The following is a 22,174-nucleotide window of genomic DNA, read 5'->3' on the forward strand; positions in this document are numbered from 1 at the left end:
AAAAAAAAAAAAATATATATATATATATATATATATATATATATATATATATATATATATATATATATATATATATATATATATATATATATATATATATAAGCAGAACAATTAAGGGGTAATGAGGATGCTCGTTATAATACATGAAGGAAAGAAGCCAACAGTCGGCGAGGCCAAGGAAAGCGTTGGGGATGGTACTTTATGTCTATTTTTTTTTAATGTTTACTTGGATAATCACAGAAATTAGTAATATAATCTGTTAGGGGAAAGATAATTAAACACAAAGTAGAAGAAAAAACAACGTGCCGGTGGTGGGAACCGAACCCACGACCTCCGAATAACGCGTCCGGTGCTCTTCCAACTGAGCTACATCGGCCGCTGTCCCCCCTGCTACTTGCTTGGGTGTTTATGTTGTCTGTATACGAACCTTGAGAGTGTTCACCAGCGCCACCCTCAGCCATAGCGGCGGACGTAGAACGTCCTTTGTTACCGCCAGCGTCACGTAGAACGTGATCAAGAGCGAGGGCGAAAGCTGTGCTAGAACCCTCTTACGCTACCTATGGCTTCAAGACTGCCAGAACCGAGACCCCCGTAAGCTACAAGCAGAACAATTAAGGGGAAAGTGAAGTGGAACTCAAGAGACTTCTGATGCGCGTACAAGAAGAGAGTGAGAAGTTTGGGCTTAAACTGAACATTAAAAAGACGAAGATCATGGCGTCTTGCCCTATCAAGTCCTGGAGCATCAATGGACAAGAAGTGGAAGCTGTGAGAGATTTTCTGTTCTTGGGCGCCAAGATTACCTCGGAAGGAGACTGCAGCCATGAAATTAGGAGACGCCTGCTTCTGGGAAAGAGAGCAATGGTTAGCCTTGACCGCCTAGTAAAGAGCAGAGACATTAGTCTGCCAACCAAGATCCGTATAACCCGTGCTATGGTCTTTCCAGTTGTGATGTATGGATGCGAGAGTTGGACTGTGAAAAAGGCTGACCGCCGAAGAATTGACGCGTTTGAATTGTGGTGCTGGCGAAGACTCTTAAGAGTTCCTTGGACTGCCAGAAGATCAAATCAGTCGATATTGTCGACCATAAACCCTGACTGCTCATTGGAGGGTCAAATTCTAAAGTTAAAGCTCAGCTACTTTGGTCATCTGATGAGAAGAGAGGAGTCGCTGGAGAAAGATTTGATGTTGGGAAAGGTTGAGGGTCGCCGGAGAAGGGGTAGGCAGCGAACGCGATGGTTAGATGGCATTCTCGAGGCATTGCAGATGAAGCTATGTGATGTTAAGAAGATAGTGAGAGACCGGAAAGCGTGGCGTGACATGGTCCATAGGGTCACGAAGAGTCGGACACGACTGAACGCCTGAACTGACTGAGGGTGCTCGTTATAATACATGAAGGAAAGAAGCCAACAGTCGGCGAGGCCAAGGAAAGCGTTGGGGATGGTACTTTATGTCTATTTTTTTTAATGTTTACTTGGGTAATCACAGAAATTAGTAATATAATCTGTTAGGGGAAAGATAATTAAACACAAAGTAGAAGAAAAAGCAACTTGCCGATGGTGGGAACCGAACCCACGACCTCCGAATAACGCGTCCGGTGCTCTTCCAACTGAGATACATCGGATACATATATATATATATATATATATATATATTGCAGTGTCCCTCGTTTGAAATTTTCTCGGCCGTTTTCCCGCCATCCTGCGCCTCCGAGGACAGCGACCCTCCTGCCGTGGATCACCGTTTCGTTTGGTATGCCTGCCTTCGCCACTATTCTGAAGGGGGCTGCATGCGCCGGCGCCAGCGTTGCGGAAGTGCGGGCGCTGACGTCACGCGGGTGGTTGCTCTGACGTCACGCGGGTGGTGATCAGACGCAGGATACGCCGGAAGAAACGACGGATCGCTTCCTTTGCGGTTTGTCTATGAGTGTTTCGCGCCGCATATGACCGCTTTCTGACGGACGCGTTCACGCGGAGACGGGCTGCACGCGCGTTAACCAATGTGTTGATTCGCCACGCTCGAGGGGTGGGTCAAGGCTCCTTTTACTCATTACTCGTACCGTGACTCGCCACGCCTGCAAGCGTCAACTGGGAAATAGTTTGCCTGCGAACTAAAATAGTCGTCTGAGGCTGATGTCGCTAGCAAAAAAAAAAAAAAAAAAAAAAAAAAAAAAAAAAAAAAAAAAAAAAAACCAACTTGTTTCTATTGAATGAATCTGCGGTTCTGCAGCTGTGATGGGGGACAGACAAGAGATTACTGTCGCATCCTGACACGCGAATGGTGCTGTACAGAGCTGTGCACACTTGTCTATAGCTCTCGAGCGGAGCTGTGCGCATGTAATGAAGCGAGATTTTCAAGCAAATGCTGAATTTCAGAGACAACGCTCCCGCTCGATCACATCTGAGTAGACATATGAGCAGTGCAGGCAGAAGTGTCTTTTCCTAGCAAATCAGGTGCGTTAAAGGTTCGCCTCATTTTCTCTGCAGCATGCCGCATGCGTGTTCATCCGATCTGTGATGTACGTAAGATGCGGTGGCGCTGCTGCTGTCGCCTAGTGTGGATAGCAGTTACATGGGTATACTGCCTTTAAGGATGCATATGTAAAAAGTTTTCTTACATCGCAGTACACCTATAAGGCCATCGTTTCGGTTAAAAAGATATATAAAATTGGATGTGCATCTCTTAACAAGGATGTACAAGTATGGAACTTCATATCAAAGCCAATACATATTGAAATGCTACATATGTGTAGCGAAGTTGTACGTACCGGAGTTGCCCCTAAGTGGTGCAACAGGATGTGAGCGCGGCCGGCTGTAACAGTTGTGAACTTGTCATTCCAAAATTATTTTTAGTATTTGGCAGTGCACCTAGGAAGGCGGCCGTTCGTTACCCGCTGGTGAGTACTTTTAAGAAGAGAATTGAAAGGTATGCGGCGTAATTTCGGAATTGATAAATCTAAAAAATGTCATGTAAATGTATGCTATGACGCTGGGCCTATACCACTGCGTCGAGAGCACGCTCAGCTCGGTGCTCCTCCGCATTGCGCATGCTCCTCGTGTAGTTCGCCATGCTGCCGCGTGTGCTACACATGCTCTCAAACACTAGCGCTCAAACTAGGCAGTTCTAGGCGGAAGGCAGTTCTCAGACAACACGAGAAGCCAACCATGCGCTTAGTAAACATCGGTGCGGACGATAGTCTCGGCCATTTCTGGCAGAGTCGGGCTTCGGTAGTGTTCGAACACTATGCGCCGATAGGCCTCAGAGTCTGCAAGCGTTCCCTGCTTTCGTGAAAGCGGGGTGGTTGGTCTCAACGTTACTGTATGGTTGTTGCGTAGGCAACCTGCGGTGAAGCTTGCCGTGTCGATCTCATGACTATAAGAGACCATATAGTGAGAGGAGCAAGTTTTTTTTTTTCTTTCTTTTTTTTTTTTTTTTTTTTTTTAACGCACGCACCCGTATACCACCTGCCGGTGTTTTGAGGATTGACCTTCTATGTATACGCTTCGTAGAAGTCGCGCGTGGTGTGCATCATCCGACTGAGTTATGTCAAAGCCACCTAGGAAAATAAGAAGTGCAAAAGCATGGCGATGTACCGTCACGACAGGTCATGACGTCACCAGGCGATTCATGCGTATCCGAAGCTGACCCCGCCGGGCGTCCGATCCAGGCGTCCTTGCGGCGCTTTTCATGTGCCGCTTCCTCGAACGCCGCACCGCTCAGCAGTCACAAGCAGACCCAGATGTTTAGGAAGCGTTAGTACAGCAAGCATCAGCGGCGTTCGAAATTGATTTACAGGTTAGAAAAGGCGACACATGTACCACGCCGTAAAGGAAAGGAGGAAGGTGGGAGTGAAAGAAGAGAGGGATATAGAGGTGCCGTCGTGGAGGGATACGATCCACCCGCGCTATAATGGATTTCGCGTTATCGCACTTTAATGGTCTAAAATACTCTCAAGAATTTTTTTTTTTTTGTTAGGTCTGCAGCATTCGCACGAAACTAGGGTGCCTACATGTTGCGCCGCGGCTCAACATATGTATACGCTCCCTACATGAAACTAGCGAGGCGCGCCAGCTGCGAAAGCTTCGCGCGCAATTTCTGGTTTCCGTAGTAACGAAACTGGAACGCGTGGCCAGGGCGTGTAAGTACGTGATGCCGCATATCCCCGAGCGAAACGCGGAGAACGGAAGGCAAACGACACATGACTTAATCATGCCTATTCATGCTTTACATTCTGACAACGGAAGCCCATATACAGCTCAACCCGACTTTTTCATTTGTCGATTATCGATTGTTTAGCCGTGAGGCATGTTTTCGCTTGTGGTGCATGCTCCACCTGTGTTTTTCTTTTTTTTTTTTTTTGTGGCTACTTGTTTCTTGTTTTTTTATTTGTCAATGCTTTGTTAGGAAAGAGGAAACCGGTACATGTGCATATGACGTTTTGACTTCGGCTGAGTCACATGATACGACAATGTGTACTAATCCCCCCTCCCGTTTTCCAGTAAACCTCAGTTGACAGTCAGCGCTGTGTTCTGCTTCCCTCCGTCCGTGTCTGTCTGCGCTACTTGTACGTATCTCAAATATCCGCGTTGAATGAATCGTAAGAGCACATGAAGTTCAATAGATATCTATCAAATAGTGGGCTGGTTTATGCATCGATATTGAATTTACGCTGCTGGTGTTATTCTCCGTGATGTTATAGCGTTCGTCTAACAATCGCTGCTTCTGTTCTCCCAGGTTCTAACACCGAATCATTCGCCCTTGAAATGTGCTATTGCTAGCGTCACTGGCCTTGTGCTTCGTTTGAACTCTGGTCACCGTGTTCAGCCAAGCGGCAAATGAGCTGCATTCACGCGGTCTAAATTAAAGCTCACAAGCGTCGCAGGTCCGTATGCGCCCCAGTCCGTCGGTCTCGCATTGGCGCTTCAGCCGCGCGTCTTTGTTTTCGATCCACGGGGCGCGCCGGCTTTGTTTGCGCTCCCGTTCCCGTGTCAGCGCAATGCTTTGTTTTATTATTCTTCGCCAACTTCGCGCTAAGCGCTGGGGTGCAGCGCGTCCAGGCCCACGCATCGATTTATCGACGGCAGCGAATATTCCCGTCGTCTGTGCGGCGCTGCTCGGAGCCACGTGACGGTCGCTGTGCAATGACAGCGCGTGCATCTCTGCAGCCTGACAGTTCGTAGTCATGTTTTGTACAGCCACACGCATACACATGCATGCCAGCCATGCGAAATCCATCGGGTCGGGCCCCGCGTTCGCGCAAGCTGTCCGCAGCTCTCCCTGTCCAGTGTACCGAACTTTTTGAATATATTTGATTCTGGTGGTTCTGACTCCGCTTGTATACCTTGCCAGTGAAAGTATACGTAAACCCGAGACGGCGTACTTCGCGCAGTAACAGAAAACGGCCTTTACCCTCTTGCTTTCCCCCCTTCTTACGTAACCCGTATGGCTCAACATGCACCCTAGCCGTGCGTCGCTAGGTCGGATGGATAGATTGGCTGGACCAAAAGCGTCTCCTTGACAACGGTATGGTTGTTTCCTTGCAGAATTGTTTAAAACGGTAATTGAAGATAATGTTGGTGTATACTCTTCCCTCTCGCCTTTAATCGAAAAAGAATCGAAGTTTCCCGAAACGATCACGGCCTTGGGAGATACGTATCATCTAAGCGTTCCAGGTACCCGTCTCATCACGAAATCGGAAACAGCTCCTTCTCGGCCGGCAGCGGGATTGAGCGCATGAGCTCTGTACTCGAGCGAACACTGCTGTAGTAAGCCGAGCACACGTCTATATCTCGCGTATCCTTCTCCGAACCCTTTGCCGAGCTTCAGTGAACGGCATGCGTTCCGCTCCCAAGGCCGACACAGCTTTGTCTTCTCCTCACCTCCCAGCCGGATGCCGGCTGCGCGTCATATGTGTGTGGAAGCCATCCGTGAATTGTGTCGATTTCATTGGCACGAACGCGCTCGTGTGCTGCTCACTTCCCTGCGGGCCCGTCCGTTGCAGGCACGTGCTGCGCTCGACGCGTTTCTTTCTCTTTCCATGTTTGCCTTCGTTGCCCCATGGCATTAGGCAAACACTGGTGTGCCGACGATCGAATTGCTCGCTTTCCAAATTCGTTGCGCGATGTGCGGCTTTCCCTTACCCGCCGCCCTCTGGTAGTTCGCGAGGGAAGCGTCAGTGGTGAGCGGTGATAAATGTTCCTGTGAATGCAGTCAGTCGGGCATCGCAGATTGCCTCAGGCTCCGTTCATTGGCTATCTGTCAGACAACGGTGCTGCGCGGACGCTGTTCCCGATCTGACGTGCTGGGAAAGGAGTGTTGAAACTTATCTGGACGTGTTGACAAGACGTGGTGTGACTGTGCGCAAACCGGTTGGCAACCAAGGCTTATCGGTGAGGTTGCTTTGCTCTACGCTGCTCTTGCAAACTTCGTGTGCGTGTGCACTGGAAAGCGGTTCGGTGTGAGTCGATCACTTGAAAGGTGTTAGCATAGCTCCGCCATCCTGTCCTGCCATTTTCACGCGAGTGGCCGCCGCAACAGGAAACGTATTCATGTCTTATTGAGCCGATGCTGCGGAGCACTTTCATATCACTGTTGGGCGGTTCGATGTCGACTCGCTCGAAATCTTTGTGATGGCGCGCCAAGTGCCTGTCTGAGTTTTACCCATAAGGTTTCGCCCTCAGTTCTTATCGACTAGAACCACAGCGAAGCAGACGATAATGGTGGAAAGGTGCGAGTGCTTTTGGAGTACTTTAAAGAATTCCGAGAGCACTGCATAATCTGCAGTGGAGACATACGAAAGCCTGAGCGTTGCTGTATATACACACGGTGCATCGCGCGCCCCTTGTCGAACACAACCAGCGTTCCGTTGAACGCATCAAAGTTCACCGGCGTTCTATAATTGGTTTATAGGAAATTAAAGGCGCAGTATCTGTCACTCGCGGAATCCCGCTACTATCATCCTCACGGTATACAAGGAAAATTATGATGTCCGTTTCGTGATCCCTGGGGTGGCGCAGTTGGCTCAAGCGCTCGGCTGGAGATCCGAGGAATGGGGGCTCGATTCCTGGTGGTGGCAGGGTTTTCGTTTTTCTGATGACGTCATCAGAAGTGTAATCTTGCGAAGAAGTGGGACACTTCTCGCGGACGCACAGACGGACACGCTGGCGATTTATGGGCCATAAAAGCCGTTCGCCTTAACGTAGACTGAAGTTTGTATCGCTCACTGACTTATCGTAGACACTCGCCTCTTCCCTGACAAATAGACAAGGCTCCTTTCGTACAAACGCTATAGTTCTTTCCCTGGCCCTTGAATCGACTTTTCCTTACCTTTCGCTTTCCTCAGCAGCTCCTCCTCTTTTGTACAAGAAGCGTACATGCGTGCTTGAACGAATTCCGTGCTTTTTTGTATCGTTGTAGTGCTCTCCTGGTCAAGTTTCTAAATATGATTACCATTATTCTATTTTAGTGCTGTTTAAAGGATGGTAAAGTGGAATTCGATCATGGTGCACTTGTTTCAAAAGACTAACTCTGAGCCTTACATCGTGTTCACTGCTTTTTGTGCACGTTCAGACACATTTCTTCCTTCTTTTACTTTTTTGCTAGTAAAACATGTTCACAGAAGATACTATTCGCGGCGTTCTTAAGGCAACCGCGGTAATACTGCCAAAGGCATTATTCTGCGAAAAGAAGAGAATGGAAACTTTCCGGCGAGTTCTCGGTGATGTTTACCGGGATGGAAGTGCCGTGCAGGTTTCTTCATTTAGCCACGCTGGCTAAGCTTTGCGTGACAAAATTTCGTTGCTACGCGAAAATTCGTTCGTGCAGGAATCTCGGATCCGTATCGAAATCACTCTATTTGTACGATCGAAATGGGTACAGAACGTTTCTCAGACAAGGATAAGAAAATGGAGGGGGCTCATTAAGATATCCGTAAAGAGAAACGAACAGTAATTGAAAGCAGAATGAGCCTAGGGAATCAGTGTTTTGTTATTGTTTTATGGCAATGTTGAATAGGGGAAAAAAATGTTTGGAATACTTTTAAGTTACGAGTAATTTTAAAAATAAGTAGAACACAACCACATGGTGCCGGTGGGACCCGAACAACGTCGAGTATGCCTTAAATAAATCAGATACAACTCAAGAATGTATAGCGGCGCATGCCTCTCAAAGAAGGCCCTCCACCCACTGGCGTCCACCGATTACCATCATCATCAGCAGCTGGACTATATCTTCTAGTGTATTATTAACCCGGTCATGTGCTAGCTGCATCCGCTTGACCCCTGCGAACGTCTAAACCTTATCCGCCCACCTAACTTTCTGCCTCCCTCTGCTGCGCTTTCCTTCCCTTGAAATCCAATTGGTTACTCGAAACCATCGGTTATCCTCTCTACGCACTACATGCCCTGCTTATTTCCATTTCTTCTTCTTGATTTCAACTAGAATGTTTCATGAGATTGCGGTTAATCCCTTAGCGTGGAATCGGAGGTGAACAGCAGACGCGCCTGTTAAGTGCGATTAAGAGCAGACGTCGTCACTGGCTGGCGAGCATCCTTTGAAAGGTTCGCGCCGCTGAATCCTTGAATTGTATCTGAGCGACTTTTTCAATCGCTTCGCTCAATGACTTTACTCCAACTCGCTTTTGCTTTATGCGGAGACGCCGACGAATCATCATTATCCTAACTTTATTAAAGGCGGAGAAACAAGGCGAGCAAAAGCATAAATGCAGTGTGTGCATGCCTACTCTCCATCGCCCTGTCGTGACTCTGCAGACTAGTCGGTGTAATTCTGAGCTATAGGCATTGGCCAACGCCGCGTCCGTTTCATTGCTGATAAACCGTATACATTTAAGGCTTTCACCTCCATTGCTGCGTGAAAGTGACGGAATATTGTTGTGCCTCATGTTGTCCCTCTTTGAATTTTTCTGATTAATTAGCTGAGATTATTCATGAGTTTCTTTAATATTCACTTCAGGGTAAAGTACGTTTCTTCAAGTCGTAAACAGCTTTAACCAATTACTCCCGAAAACCGCTTCCGTTTTGTAGCACCGTCAAACATGTTTCGAATGAACGCAGTGTGCGTGCTCAGTCTCGATGCGTCAGCACATTCTTCGAGAACATAAAGCGCCTGCCTAGATCTACGATGAATGATATAAGCCAACTGCCATCTAGATCAGGAAGAGCTTTTACTGAGCCGCGCCAACACACAGGCAAAACAAAAAAGAATGGGAAAGCAGCGAAGCTCAAAGCGGCGGCCGCTCATTTGGGCACGGGCAGCGCACCCGTTTCGTTCGTTCAAAACACGCTGGTGTCGCGTGAAAGCGCGGTAACATATTTTTAACGCGACAACGTTAGAGTTCAGTGAAAAACCCGGCGTCAGAATTCTGATTGGGTGGGAGGGAAGTTACGCCAGAATCAAGCGATTTCGTTTAGCGGAAAAATTAGTTGGGTATCGAATCTCTGTCCCTTAGGTTGCGAGCTGGGCACACTACTTCGGAACACTTAAGAAAAACCTAACTGTCCCTCAGCGTTGTTTTTTTTTTTTTTTTCTAATGTTTCGCGGGCTTTGTTTAAAGTCTCGCAGAATGGACCACGCAAGAGGTGCTCTCGCGCTCAGTGTGACCTTCAACACGTGTCACGTTGTAGGAGCTCACGTTACGAAACAGCACGATTCCTGTTCTGCGCAAACGTTATGCTCTTATCAACTGTGTTTGCATAGCAGCGCACCTATGTATTTGCTGTCAAGCTCTGAGTAAGGTTGGCGTCGGAGGGTTGCAAGTCATACTGAACGCAGCTGTACGTTGTTGCACACAGGCACGCGCACAAACTGGATACTTTATTTCGAACCCTCTCTGCAACTTGAACAAAACACACTTGACGCTGAAGGAAGCCACCGCACTGGCTCAGTGGTTAAGACGCTCGGCTACTGAATCGGAGCACCCGGGTTCGAACCCGACCACTGCGGCCGCGTTTCGATGAAGGCGAAACGCAAATGCGTCCGTGTGCTTTGCGACGTCAGTTTGGGTTAGAGATTCGCAAGGGATCGAAATTATTCCGAAGCCCTCCACTAAGGCACCTCTATCTTCTTTCACTCCCACCTTCCTCCCTTCCCTTACGGCACGGCTCAGGTGTCCGCCGAGATACGCGACAGACACCGCGCCTTTTCATTCCGGTAAACCAACTAATTTCATTTTCCTGAAGGAATATATATTTAAGCGAATATTAGAAACCTTGCTTAACTCATTTTCCCGATGGACTAATTGGGCGCTATAAAAATGTATATATATATTCTGGGGAGCGCCACATGACTGCAAACTGTGTCGTTGATTTCACTCAGCTGCGGTTTCTAGCTTTCTTTTTAAATCATTGGCTCATTTATTATGTTATGTGAACCATCCTGTACGCATGAGCGTAGTTAGAGGGGCGGGGGTGAGACAGTCGGACGTGCATTGCTTTGTAACCATTCCGTTCCTAGCGTGTGCTGTCATTTCTGCTGCGAAATACTCGTTTGCAGCACGTGTCGGTCACTGGCGGTCCCTGTATCACTAACAGGCTAAGTCACAGAGCTGTTGCAGTACTACATCTGTGAAGAATCCTTAAACATGTGTCGACTTTGTTTGTGAAACAGTGTGGTTCAACGCTGACGATTAGGGCACTTTGTAGTCACTGATCTTTCCGCGCACGCCGACAAGAAGCTGGCAGCAGCGCCGTGCTTCTGCAAGTGGTCCCTCTTCTCTCTCTTCCTTCCTTGCACGCCTCCACGTGCTTCAGGCGTGGCGACGGATTTGTTTCTTTGCTCTTTTTTTTTTTCTCTCTACCTTATCGAGCGCGTTAGGATTTGTTCCGCGTGAGTCTTCTAGCTTGCTCTGTGATGCAACTGACGCAACGCTGGCTCAGCGAAACAGGGCCTCAGTGTTGCCAGCCGTTGTTATCGCGAGGTCAGGAGGCTAAACGGGTTGCAAACCGCACGTACATGTATAGACAGCGCCAGCTTCCGCAGACGTCTATAGGCCGTGTAATCTTTACCGTACAGAGCTTCGCAACACTTCTGCTTCGCTTTGTGGCAGAGCCTATCTTTAAGGAAAAGGAAGTCTTCAAGCCAAAGGAAGACTATCAGCAGCCGGCGGTGAGCCCGATGCTTTTTCGTGTGCGTGCGTGTGCGTGTGTGCGTGTGTGCGTGTACACGCGCACCTTTGTTTACTTTTACGAGGCTTTTACCGCTCACACTACCCGCGGCCAAGATAAAAACCGCGTAACTTCTCAGTGTTCAGGCGAGATATAGGTAATTAGAGAACACTGTTCTTTTCTGATGGCGTATTGCGGTCAGCGGTCCGAAACAGCTGACAGCTGGGGAGATAAACGCCGAAATTACCTATATGCAATTGGGCTTATTGCGTCTGTTCCGATTTTAACGGGTGGGCCCCGAGTCGCCGTGATTTACATGTGCTGTGGGCCTTCCTACTTTTGTGGAAGAAGTGGGGTCGTGTCGCCTTATGTTAGCCTCAGCACTGTTCGCGAGCCTCGCAGAAGTTTTTAATTTTCTGTTCAGTGAACTTCTCTTGAAAGATCTCTGAATCCACGAAGAAGCAATATGTTCAGTACTGAGTACCGTCGCGCTCCAGTCAGAACTCGGAATCTGAGCCGAAATCGCCCATTTAAACACACAGTTTGAAACAGTTTCACGGCGCTAAAAAAAAAAAAAAAAAACTTCCGGATGTCACGGCTGTCTTAGCTGAAACCAATAAAAATGTAATGCTTGTGTGAAATCACACCAGTGATCACAGCGCTCGTATTATATTATACCTCCCAGATTTACTTAGGAAGCGCTTAAAGCGGCTTAGAACGGCAAAATCTGCTCCCTTCATTTCATTTCGCACTGCTGTAGGTATTTTTCTGATTCATTTAAAGAAAAAAGAGTAGAAATCAGTGCCATTCCGATACAGTTGCAAGCCGCACGTTCAGTGTTCCAGTCCGCGGGCGCAGCGTGTATACCTTATAAGCTCGCCGGGTGCAGTGGAACGATCATTCACGAAAAAATTTGTCCCGCATTTTTTTTTTTCGCGCCAGATGTGAGGTATTACGTTTCACAATCATGACCCTGTACAGCACCGTTTTTTGTTTGGACGAGAACGGAATTCAACGATGCTATAAATTAAAGCCACGCCAAATGCGAATCTCTTGGAAACCTCTTTCTGGGCGATGCTGTATAATGTTGGTTTTAGAGAGTTCTTGAATACTGCGTCCAAACTTATTTTACAAACGCCAGCACGCTCGCAGCCGGGACGTAGTCGTAGGCTTTTCAGTGACCCAGACTGAGCACGCCTTTGAAGTGCAATAGATCACGACGAATGAAGCGCCCGTTGGTGTAAAAACGTCGATGTAGAATATAGCTGTAGTTGTGTAGTCGGGGTCTTTAGAGTCTGCATGCAGTGCCCCCCCCCCCTTTTTTTTTTTTTTTTCACCGTTACGGTAACGAGCCGAATTCTCACATTTAAATTTTTATACAGCGTTTTTCCTTTTTTTTTTTTATTTACAATACACAATGACTTGGGAATTACCTTTCGCGCTAGTATTACATTTTATTGAAGTATTACAGTGATTTTCTTTGGGCGCCTCGTACTGATGGTCCTGCGGTAGATATACATCACTGACAATGCGGTTCGCGATAATGCAAACTAGAAAAAGTATATACACAATATAGATTTCCTTCTATTACGACGAAATTCGTAATACGAGAGAAAGAGGAGGAAGGAATGTCTGCGGTTATCCATAAATCATGCCCAGAAATTTGTAAATTTGGGACAAATTCCAAGAAAGACCTTTTGAACGTAATTTTTTTTTCATACATTGTTTAACGCCATGATAAAGATCAATGTATCCGCAGATTTTCATCGGCAGGCTTTTTGTATTTTGCTATTAATTTTCAAAACCGCGCCCCATAGCTTTTCGATGGCGGTCTGACTTTCCTGTTGTGAGCGCAGGACAAACTTTAGAAACAAATTTTTGCGACTCATCGGAAGTTTAGCCCATTCCCGTCAAGATGTGCATAACAGTATCTTGTAACAGCCCACACTTTACTCGCAATTAAAAGGCGTCGCGTAAGGCTGCATGGACTTGCTCCACTTCGCATGTGTCATGTCTCAACTGCACGCCGTGTCCTTTGTGCCGGTCGCAGAATTGTCGCCGGGAACTAACCACGTTGCGTGATCATGACTTTGAAGCCTCGTGGATGAAGTGCTATGGTGGCTCGGTGTTCACTAATTATGCAAATAAAACGCGGCGCTATAACGCAGTAGCAGACGTGTGGTGTAGTGGTGGACCCCTCATTGCATGCCCCATCGGGGCACGGAATGCTACCCTCGGGTAATATTCCCTCATTAACATCTGCATGCATAGTGAAAAGGCTGTACGAGGAAAATAGACTATGGAGTGAGGTTATAGAGAGACCCCTACCGCTCCGCTGATGTACCGCGGGTGATGAAACGCCAATAAGGAACCTAGAGAAAGGGTGACAAATGAAACATGAAAGTGGGTCTAGGAAAAAGGAAATAAAGGGGAGAAAGCTACCATAATATCGACCGCAGCCGAGAAGCCACGCCGGCCATCGAGGCTTTCACTGTTCACAAAGTGTTTGTTTTCTTTCTTCTAGTTTTCTTCTCTTGAATGAAGCTATATTTGAATCATCACTTTTTCGTCTTTTTGGCTCATGTTCCTAGTCGTTTTGCAGTATTCCGATAGAAAATCCGCCCCACGTGGATGACGGCCCGTCCGATCGCTGAAAGATCGATGATGTGATGGTCCATATTGCACGACACTATAAAACCCGACTGAGCGGCGAATGTGCTAATCGGCAAGCCCAACGTATCCGCTGTGGTTACGCGTCCCCCGGCATGCTCTTCTCCTGCAGCTGCACCCCATTGAGCTCTGCACCCGGTGCACGCCGTAACCACGCCACTGAACGAGGACGTAGATTTCAAGTTTTCGCGAATACAAGTTACCAGCAGACGTAGCTTTGCCAATAAGGACCACATATCGACGACCGCTTGCATTTAAAGCAGATGTAATAAGCGAGAAACACCGGTTATAACTGGTGTCAACGCGGTTTCCGCCAGGCGGGCGATCGCATCCGTTGGCCTGCATAAGCAAGTAAACGGGCAAGGGGCACAAAGGGAAAGAGAAGACTTAACATAAGTAGAGCGCAGCTTTTGCTCAGTATGCCAAGCAGACGAGCAGTAGTTGTCGGTACTAAGATGTGCAATGCAGAGTACGCAGCATAGTACCGACACAGGCACAGACTGCTTACTGCACAGTCTGTGCACACAACACTGCGCTGATCGTTTGTCATCGGCGTACTCCTCTGACAATTTCGCGCTTACTTGTTGACTACTGATTAGGCACTCACTGGGCGAATAGCTTTGATGCATCGTGGTTCTGTTTGTGGTGAAGTGAGGGCGGGGACGGCAACTGGTCGGGGCAAGCCATACGGGCAGGTACAGCGAGTTTGCAGACGACCTGCCGAATTATTCATGTGAACGCAGCGTGAGAGGTTTTCCACGTGGCTTCCGGCCTTCTGTTCTGCCCACCGGCTAACCCAACCCTGGAACCCATCCTTTATGGTTGTTCCTGCTGATGACAGGTTTGGTTTGTGGGGTTTAGCGTCCCAAAGCGACTCAGGCTATTTTTCTTTAACGGTTCTTTAAGGGTTCTTTAACGTGCACTGACACGCACACGCACACAGACGTCTTGCCTTTCGACTCCACCGAAACAAAAAATTAGCTGTGGTTTAGCTTGTGGTTAAGCCTGGAGTTACGCGAAAGCTATATCTGCATGGCTACGCTTAGTTTCGGCTTCAAAGTAAAGACATGGCTTTTGCCCATAGTAGTTTATTCTATGGTTTCAGCTTTATTTATGCCATTGGGGAATCACTTAACATATGAGCACCCCTTGCCTCTCGTCGTTGGCCATTCTCATTCTGGTATAGAAGGCTTCTAGTGGTATGACATCGTCTCTACGTCGAACTCCGGGGCACACCGCCGTCACAACGTTCGAAATAACTTTCTGTCCTAGCAACTCGCTGTTGTTCCCCTCTACCAATAGTTGTCTGTCTGCCTTCTTTTTCTTCTTTTCCTCTTCTTCTTCTTTTTCTTCTTCTCACGGACAGGCACGGCGAAATGGCGAGACTGTGGCCAATGTAGCTCTGGCTACAAAATGGCCGCCGCGGTGGGATTGATGACACACACGCGCACGCACACACACACGCACGCACGCACGCACGCACGCACACGCACGCACACACACACACACACACACACACACACACACACACACACACACACACACACACACACACACACACACACACACACACACACACACACACACACACACACACACACACACACACACACACACACACACACACACACCAAAGCAAGACATTTTATCCCGGATGGGGCGTTTGTTCAGACTAGCGAAAGACGTCGTGCAGCAACCATATGTTCGGCAGTCGAGTGGAGTGACATTCGGTTGGAAGGTCATCACACAGCCGGTTGAGGTCATCACACAGCAGCACGGCGATTTTCGAACACGAAACTGGCGGTGAAAAACGGGTTGTAATTAATTGCCCACATTGTACTCTTGCTATCTGAGTTAATATTCATGGTTATACTATCGCTTGTACGGTTCCTTCGAGCAGCAAAACTGACACTGAAGAACTGTGCATCCTAAAATGCAGCTGTGGTGCGCACTGTCAGCTGCTAACTTCGGCCGCTCTGCTCGTCCGCGGTGTCAGGGTAAACAGAACAGAACCGCGGCCTCTTTGAGTCTCTGTTATGTTCCGCATAGGCAAGCTCCGCCGTTGACTGAAAGCGCCTGCTGCTGACAGCGGCTCGGCGCATCCCGCTGAGGTGCGCTTGTGTCTGTCTGGGAAAGATGAACGGACCACGCTGTCATGTTGACCTCTGCTCTTAAACTACAGATGGAGCACGTATTGTAGACGGAATGTGTATGGAAAGTTTTACTGCAAACAAAGTCGCTATAAAACGCAGCCAGTGTTAGGCTCTCAACAAATGACGTCGACGTAAAACCGTAGAGTTTCTTTGAAGAGAGAGAGAGGTGGAATAACGGAAAGGCAGAAATTTTAAATGGGCGGCGCCTAATGGTTTTGTATTCGATGTCGCTTCCCGGATTTTTTGCAATTCCTCTTTATTTCCAAGAGGTTCATTACCGCATGGATGTTGTCGTTAGGATATACCGACTGCGTTTTAAGGACGCCGAGAACAATTAGGAGTTGTCATGTACCCGTAGGGTACCGCGTTATGACACACACACTTCACCCTTTCCGGTAACGGAGCCTCGAAAAGGCCAAATAACAAAATAGAGGTGTCTACCAGCAGCCGATTTTGCATCACGACACCGACGTGCAGAGGCTACGCTACACCGCCATTCGCTTCTAAGAGGAGGCAGCTCATCCTCTCCAGCAAAGAAGTGACCAGTTCAAATCAAGTGGCGACAACAATTTTAGATCCGATTTTTTAGGCGGTAAAAGTCAAGATGGTCAGGAAGAGCCAGAAAACCAGTTTTCACTACGGGTAGCCACTGCTTGGCGTTGTCTTGACTCCCTTGAAAGCTGTCCAACGACGAAGGTGCGAACCAACACATGCTTATACTGCATAATGGGAGCAGGTCCAGACACTCGTATTTCATTTTTTTTTCTTTTTTTTTTTTTGCTGCATTAGTAGTAACAGCGGCATTCGGTGAAAGGGCCGGCGTTCTGTGTGAAGCCCTGATGGGTGGCTGAAATTTCCGCCCTCCAGAAGCACCCGCCGTCACCCCCGATTCACTTCCCCGACCAACTGCCCTTCACCCACGCCACTCTGCCCCAACTCTGCCTTTAAGAACTCTGCCCACAACTAACCTACCTACCAAAAGGCTTCCAACCACTAGGAGCCCAAGCAGCAGCGGATTGAAAGAGCGACGGTGAAATTGAATTCAAATGCGCAGTGAGAAAGTTAGCTGCCCTCCATATTAACCAACCACCAATCCATGGACAGCCGCCTTAGCTCCGAGCGATGCCAGGCCGTTGGCGTGTCTCTGCGGCCGTCGGGTGCCCGGTGTGCGCGTGTTTTGAGCACTGTAGCGCCGCAGGAAACGTTTTACTAGATTCAGTTACGGATGTTTGACGCACTGATAACCCCCTACAATTACCACATTTAATTAGCTGCCAAACACCTGCCATAATTAAAAAGAAAACTAATCGATACTCGTCTATCAATGTGCTAATTATCACTTGAACTAGTTTTGTCACGTCCGCCACGGCCTTCGGTCATGATCGCGCAAGAACATTTTCCTCTCCAAAAGATAGTTTTGAAAATCACTTTAGTCATACCTGAAGCGATCTGCCAAATGTGCTTTTGAGGTGGGCATGCGCCGACGCCACTGTGCAAAGAGACTTTCGGGCTTGACTGGCTGGGCTGTACCAGGGCTTCTGCCCGTGAAAGATTGAGGGATTGAACCACACGAGCTCGGGCGATTTATGTAATGAAAGGGAAGTGTATCGCGCATTCATTTCACTGTAAACGCTTGTATATTGGACTGCGCGCAGTGACAGCAACATTTGGCAGAGTATATATCTGTAAATTGTCGCCGCTGCTGTCATAAAAAAAAAAAAAATCCGTACGTGATGCGAAATAACCGGTCACCTCTACTGTGTGGCATGCTTCGCCTTATCGAAATTTTGTTCCCGTGGTAGAGATCATGGACGCGCACACCTTGAAAACAATAAACAAAAATGACGGAAGTGCCTTGCCGCTGTGATGAGCCCGCGGGTACTTTAATGCGTAATTCTGTTATGTTTGCAATATGCCGCTGCCGTTACAGTATTATCTTTATGACTGCTAGTACGGAGATTACTAAGCCGTCGTATGTGGCCTCCCATCCACATGGGGGCTGTTCAATAGAATATTGTTATTCTCAGGCTACGTTGAGCGCATTGTCTTCCTGCAGTACTTGAACTATTGCGCGAGCTCGAGTGAAAGCAAGGAAACCCCGAAGCTATTTTTGGTAACAAATGTTTGCTTTTTGCGCGTTCAGTAAGCCGAGTTGGCGACAGAAACGGGTAGCGTCTTTAACAAACCTGCGCCGTCGTCTCAGCGGTTCTTTATTTCTGTTTTGTTCGGAGTGGCTGAGTAGTGAAGAAAATCGGCACCAACACGTGACCATTAATTTGCTACAGCAAAAGCATTGGCCCGCCTCGCAGCAGCACATACAGAGTGTGGTAGTTTCCACGATGACTCGATTGGCCCCTGTTTCAAGGCCTCGACACGCCAACGACCTATCGGCTTTCTGTCAGAGTTGAGACTTGTGACACCCGGTGTATCTTATCATCGTTATAAAAGACAAAGGAAATGGCTCGTGGGACACCGTATATACGACTCTGTCTTTCCCACTCGCATTGAGTACAACTTCGGACTCTTATGAGCGTCTAGTTCATCGCCTCGTGACGGGATTGCACGCCTGGAACGGTCAGTTGCATCATTTCAAGATAAAAACGAACAAAGCAGGTTCGTAATTGTGAATATCAACACGCGAGTGCAACTTTACACAACGGCAAGTCTTGACGTGTCCTCTTTGTATTTAATGGGGATGGCTGCGGCTTGCGCCTCTCTTGTTTCCTCTGTTGCAGGCTTCGGAGTGTGGCGCCAAGCATTTGAAATCAATTTTGTATTAATGACTGGGGAGTTGCGCTTACCAATGCAACTAAAAAGTGGTGCGTAGTGCATGATTTAAGCTGTAGGCAGGTGCAGCTCCTCTCGTGTGCTATTTCATGCATGCCCGTGTGTTGTTTTCTCCGGGCTCTTATTACGAGGCACCCGCGATATTATACCAAACCTCTTCATTCAGATTAAGACTCGAGATGTGACTTCGCTGTTATGTCGCTGTTATGTTGGAAAGTGAATTCTCGTTGCTGCTGCATACCATTTTGAAGCCTTGAAGAGACCGAGGGCCGAGGTCTATAGGAGGAACCGTGCATATCGTTGCTGCCATAGTGTTTATGGCAGCGGCTTCATGGGCGAATACGGGGCCTCATGCGCGCACCAAATGCAAGAGTTCACTATCTCGCACGTGGCACTGCACGTTTTCTCAGCGCTCAAAAAAAAAAAAAATTATCAGAAAAATGTAGCTTCCTCGTGACGCTCGAAAACTTTGATGGGATTTTTCCCTTTGCAACACCGGGTAGAGACGCCAACTTTTTCGTTACTGTTTGTTTCTCCAGACGTCTCTAGACACGAATGACCAAGGGAAACTCGGCAACGCTTATTAAGTAATGTATAACTGAATTTCTTCTCTTACGCAGTTTCCGGTCCGGTGTCACAGCAGTCAAACGCTGGTTGCAATGTCACTAGTACGTGTTATGTCATTCGAGATATTCAAGCACTGCAGTAAATGTTTATTTCACTCGCTGTCATTAAGGCTGCTGTAACAATCTACATGAGAGCTGGTGGCAGTCGTAAAACTATGCAGCAGCTGTTACATTGCAGTTTTTGTATTACTTCATACGATGCCTACCTGTGACGGCTCACCCGCAGTTCGTCTGACTGCTGAAGCCGCAACCGAAGCTGTTAGGCGCGAACTTTGGAGAGATTGTACCGTAAAGTAATTGCTGGCCGCAGGCGAAATCCCCGTTACGTTTCGTGCTTTTTTAATGTTACGCACATCGTTAATGATTAAGCTACACCTTAAGGGCCTGTGCTCTTCTCTAAATAAACACACAAGGGACCAGACTTTGCGCGAAAGACCACCCGCACGAAATGCATATAAACTCTCACTTGTTTTTAAGCCATACAAGCCTGTCTTGCGAGCTCTAGTTGATGGAGTCTCCGGCTGACAAACGAAAGGTCGTGAGTTTGAATCCCACGCAGAACTTAAATTCAAGGCATTCTTCTTTAACCGGAATTAATTTCCTTTAGATTAGATTGATAGAAGCATGCGGGCACACTTAATTCGCATTAAATGTGGATTATTATTAATTAATATGAATAAATATTGTCACGTTGGCAAAAAGACATGAAGGCCGCAGAGCCGGTAACACAGAGAGCCGGTGTTGGCGTAGTCCAGGGGCGTTCGGTCCAAGTGCAAAAACGGGAACTTTCGTCATCTTCCGCTCCTCTTCATTGCCCTCTTCACACTGGCATCAATATGAAGAAATGGGCATGGGCAGGACATATAATGTGAAGGGAGGATAACCGATGGTCACTAAAGACAACACCTTGGTTTTCAAGAGAAGGCAGGCGTAGTCGGGGCCGGCAGAAAGCTAGATGAGTGGATGGGGTTAGGAAGTTTGCAGGGGTCAAGGGGATGCTGCTAGAACGGGACCGGGTTAATCGGAGGGATATATGGGAGATGCCTTTGGCCTACAGTAGGTGTAGTCCCGGCTGGTGGTGATGACGTATGAACTCTTTTAATCGCTTTCTATCCATATATGTCGTCACGTTTCACGTAAGCGCGTTTGGGTGTGACTATGGTATCATGACCCTGTCGACGAATGAAGATTTTCACGGCATCATACGCCGACGAGACAACGCTGTTTTTTGTTTTCAAGTTGTCTTTGGTTAAGGAAACACGCAAGACAAAAGGTTTGCTGCTTCCAGTCATGTAGATGATTCATTAGAGGAATATATTTTCGAAGTGCGCTGTGTGTATTCAACATTGCTCACGCAGCTTTATTTTTGCAAAACATAACATTATTGTGTGGGCGTCCGGTTGAAGCAATGTGAAGTACCATGATATGGATCCATCCAAGAAGTAGGTTTCGCCCTTTAGTTTCGAACTTGGCGTGCGCTTGCAGGGCCGCGTGGCTTTCTTCAAAGGCACGTTAAACGGATCAGTTTATACCGATACGAGCCATTTATTGGCTGTTGCTGTTCCTTTAAAGGAGAAATTGCAGCGCATGATGCAAACTGCTTGAACTGCTGCACACATTAAACGGATCGGGAAATGTGTTCGAATGTGTTCAAATGAAACAAATGCTTTTTTGAGTATTCGACTAACTCGTTGGAACAGAGTCAACGATTTATTAATAATTTTTAAGCATAGTGTTTACGAATTTCGCGAGCCAGTTGGCGTCAGCCGGTATAGTGGGGTGGGTTTGGAACTGTTCTCCATCAGAGTATACGTCACGAGTGCGCTTATGTTGCGGTGAGTGACAGGCCACAGGAGGCTGCCATTCCAATCTGCAGCCATGACGGCCACACTTCCGGTAGCTGCGAAAACTCATCTTGCTGGGTGAGTCGGTCGCGCGTGCATGAGCGAGAGGCCCATGCCGTTGCGCACCATGGTTCCGATTTATGGTTGCTGCATCTTCCTGTCGGTGACTGTCTTGCTTCGAGCTCCGTGTCCGTTATTGCATACAACACAGGCGCTAGTGAAGAGCTAGGAAGGCAGCGGCTGACGAATGTGCGAGAGGGAGAAAACCCACACTCAGGAAAACGGACACGACAAGTGGAAGTCGGCAAACCAAGTGTCAATCGATAGCGTGGTCATGGAGTATGAGAATTGAAGGCAGGGGGGAGGTGATGGAGATGACGTCCATTTTTAATCGCTGATGTCTCTAGTGTCAATGCAGCTAGTCCAAAATTTTTGCGTTGGAATGAGGAGTAATGGAATACCCATCGCTCGTTTGCATTACTTAACCTCGGCCAATGACCTTCCCTGGTCCCTTTCATGAATGCATAGCCAATTATCGCTCGCGCTCCAGTTTCGCAAGCCTGGTTCTGCTTTGTCAAAATCTAGTCCGGCCGCCTCTGCGTACTCTTCCGTTCCGTCGGCGAAACTGCTGTTTCTGTGGTTGAAAGTGTAAACAAAATATGCACACAAGGGTGCTTACTATAGACAGGGCACGGTGGAATAATTTATATTTAGAAGTTCACAATTACTCCGGAGGTGCGGCCAGATCTTGTTCTCCGCTCTTCGTGCTTCGCGGAACTGTGGTCTTTCTGAGCCCATTAATAAATGCATTCAGTGCAAGCTTCTTTTCGTTCACCCGCACAGCTTTTGAGAGCATGGTTGACTACAGCCGCGCTCCTAAAGGCGTTTAAACGGTCGGCCCCAGCGCGCACACTCCCACATCTCAGCTTATTCAAACCTTGCGGGACAATTGTAGTGCGCCGACGCTCTTTTCGAAG

General features: G+C 47.8%; 1 protein-coding gene across 7 annotated transcripts in view; it reads left to right on the top strand.

The window, feature by feature from the left end:
• LOC146205934 (oxidative stress-induced growth inhibitor 1-like) overlaps positions 1 to 22,174 on the top strand; it is a 148,011-nt gene that overhangs the window by 73,900 nt on the left and 51,937 nt on the right. The window contains exon 1 of one of the 7 annotated variants that reach the window (XM_084590604.1): positions 4,541 to 4,561. The exons of 5 other annotated variants lie outside the window; for them this stretch is intronic. The gene's annotated coding sequence lies outside the window, so the exon portion shown is untranslated. Of the gene's footprint in view, positions 1 to 4,540; positions 4,562 to 6,088; positions 6,387 to 22,174 lie in introns of those variants that run through there. One more of the 7 variants, XM_084590601.1, reaches the window with a different exon arrangement.

Source organism: Amblyomma maculatum, chromosome 1, assembly GCF_055883805.1.
Source record: "Amblyomma maculatum isolate TAMU_Amacu chromosome 1, ASM5588380v1, whole genome shotgun sequence".
Lineage (NCBI taxonomy): Eukaryota > Metazoa > Arthropoda > Arachnida > Ixodida > Ixodidae > Amblyomma > Amblyomma maculatum.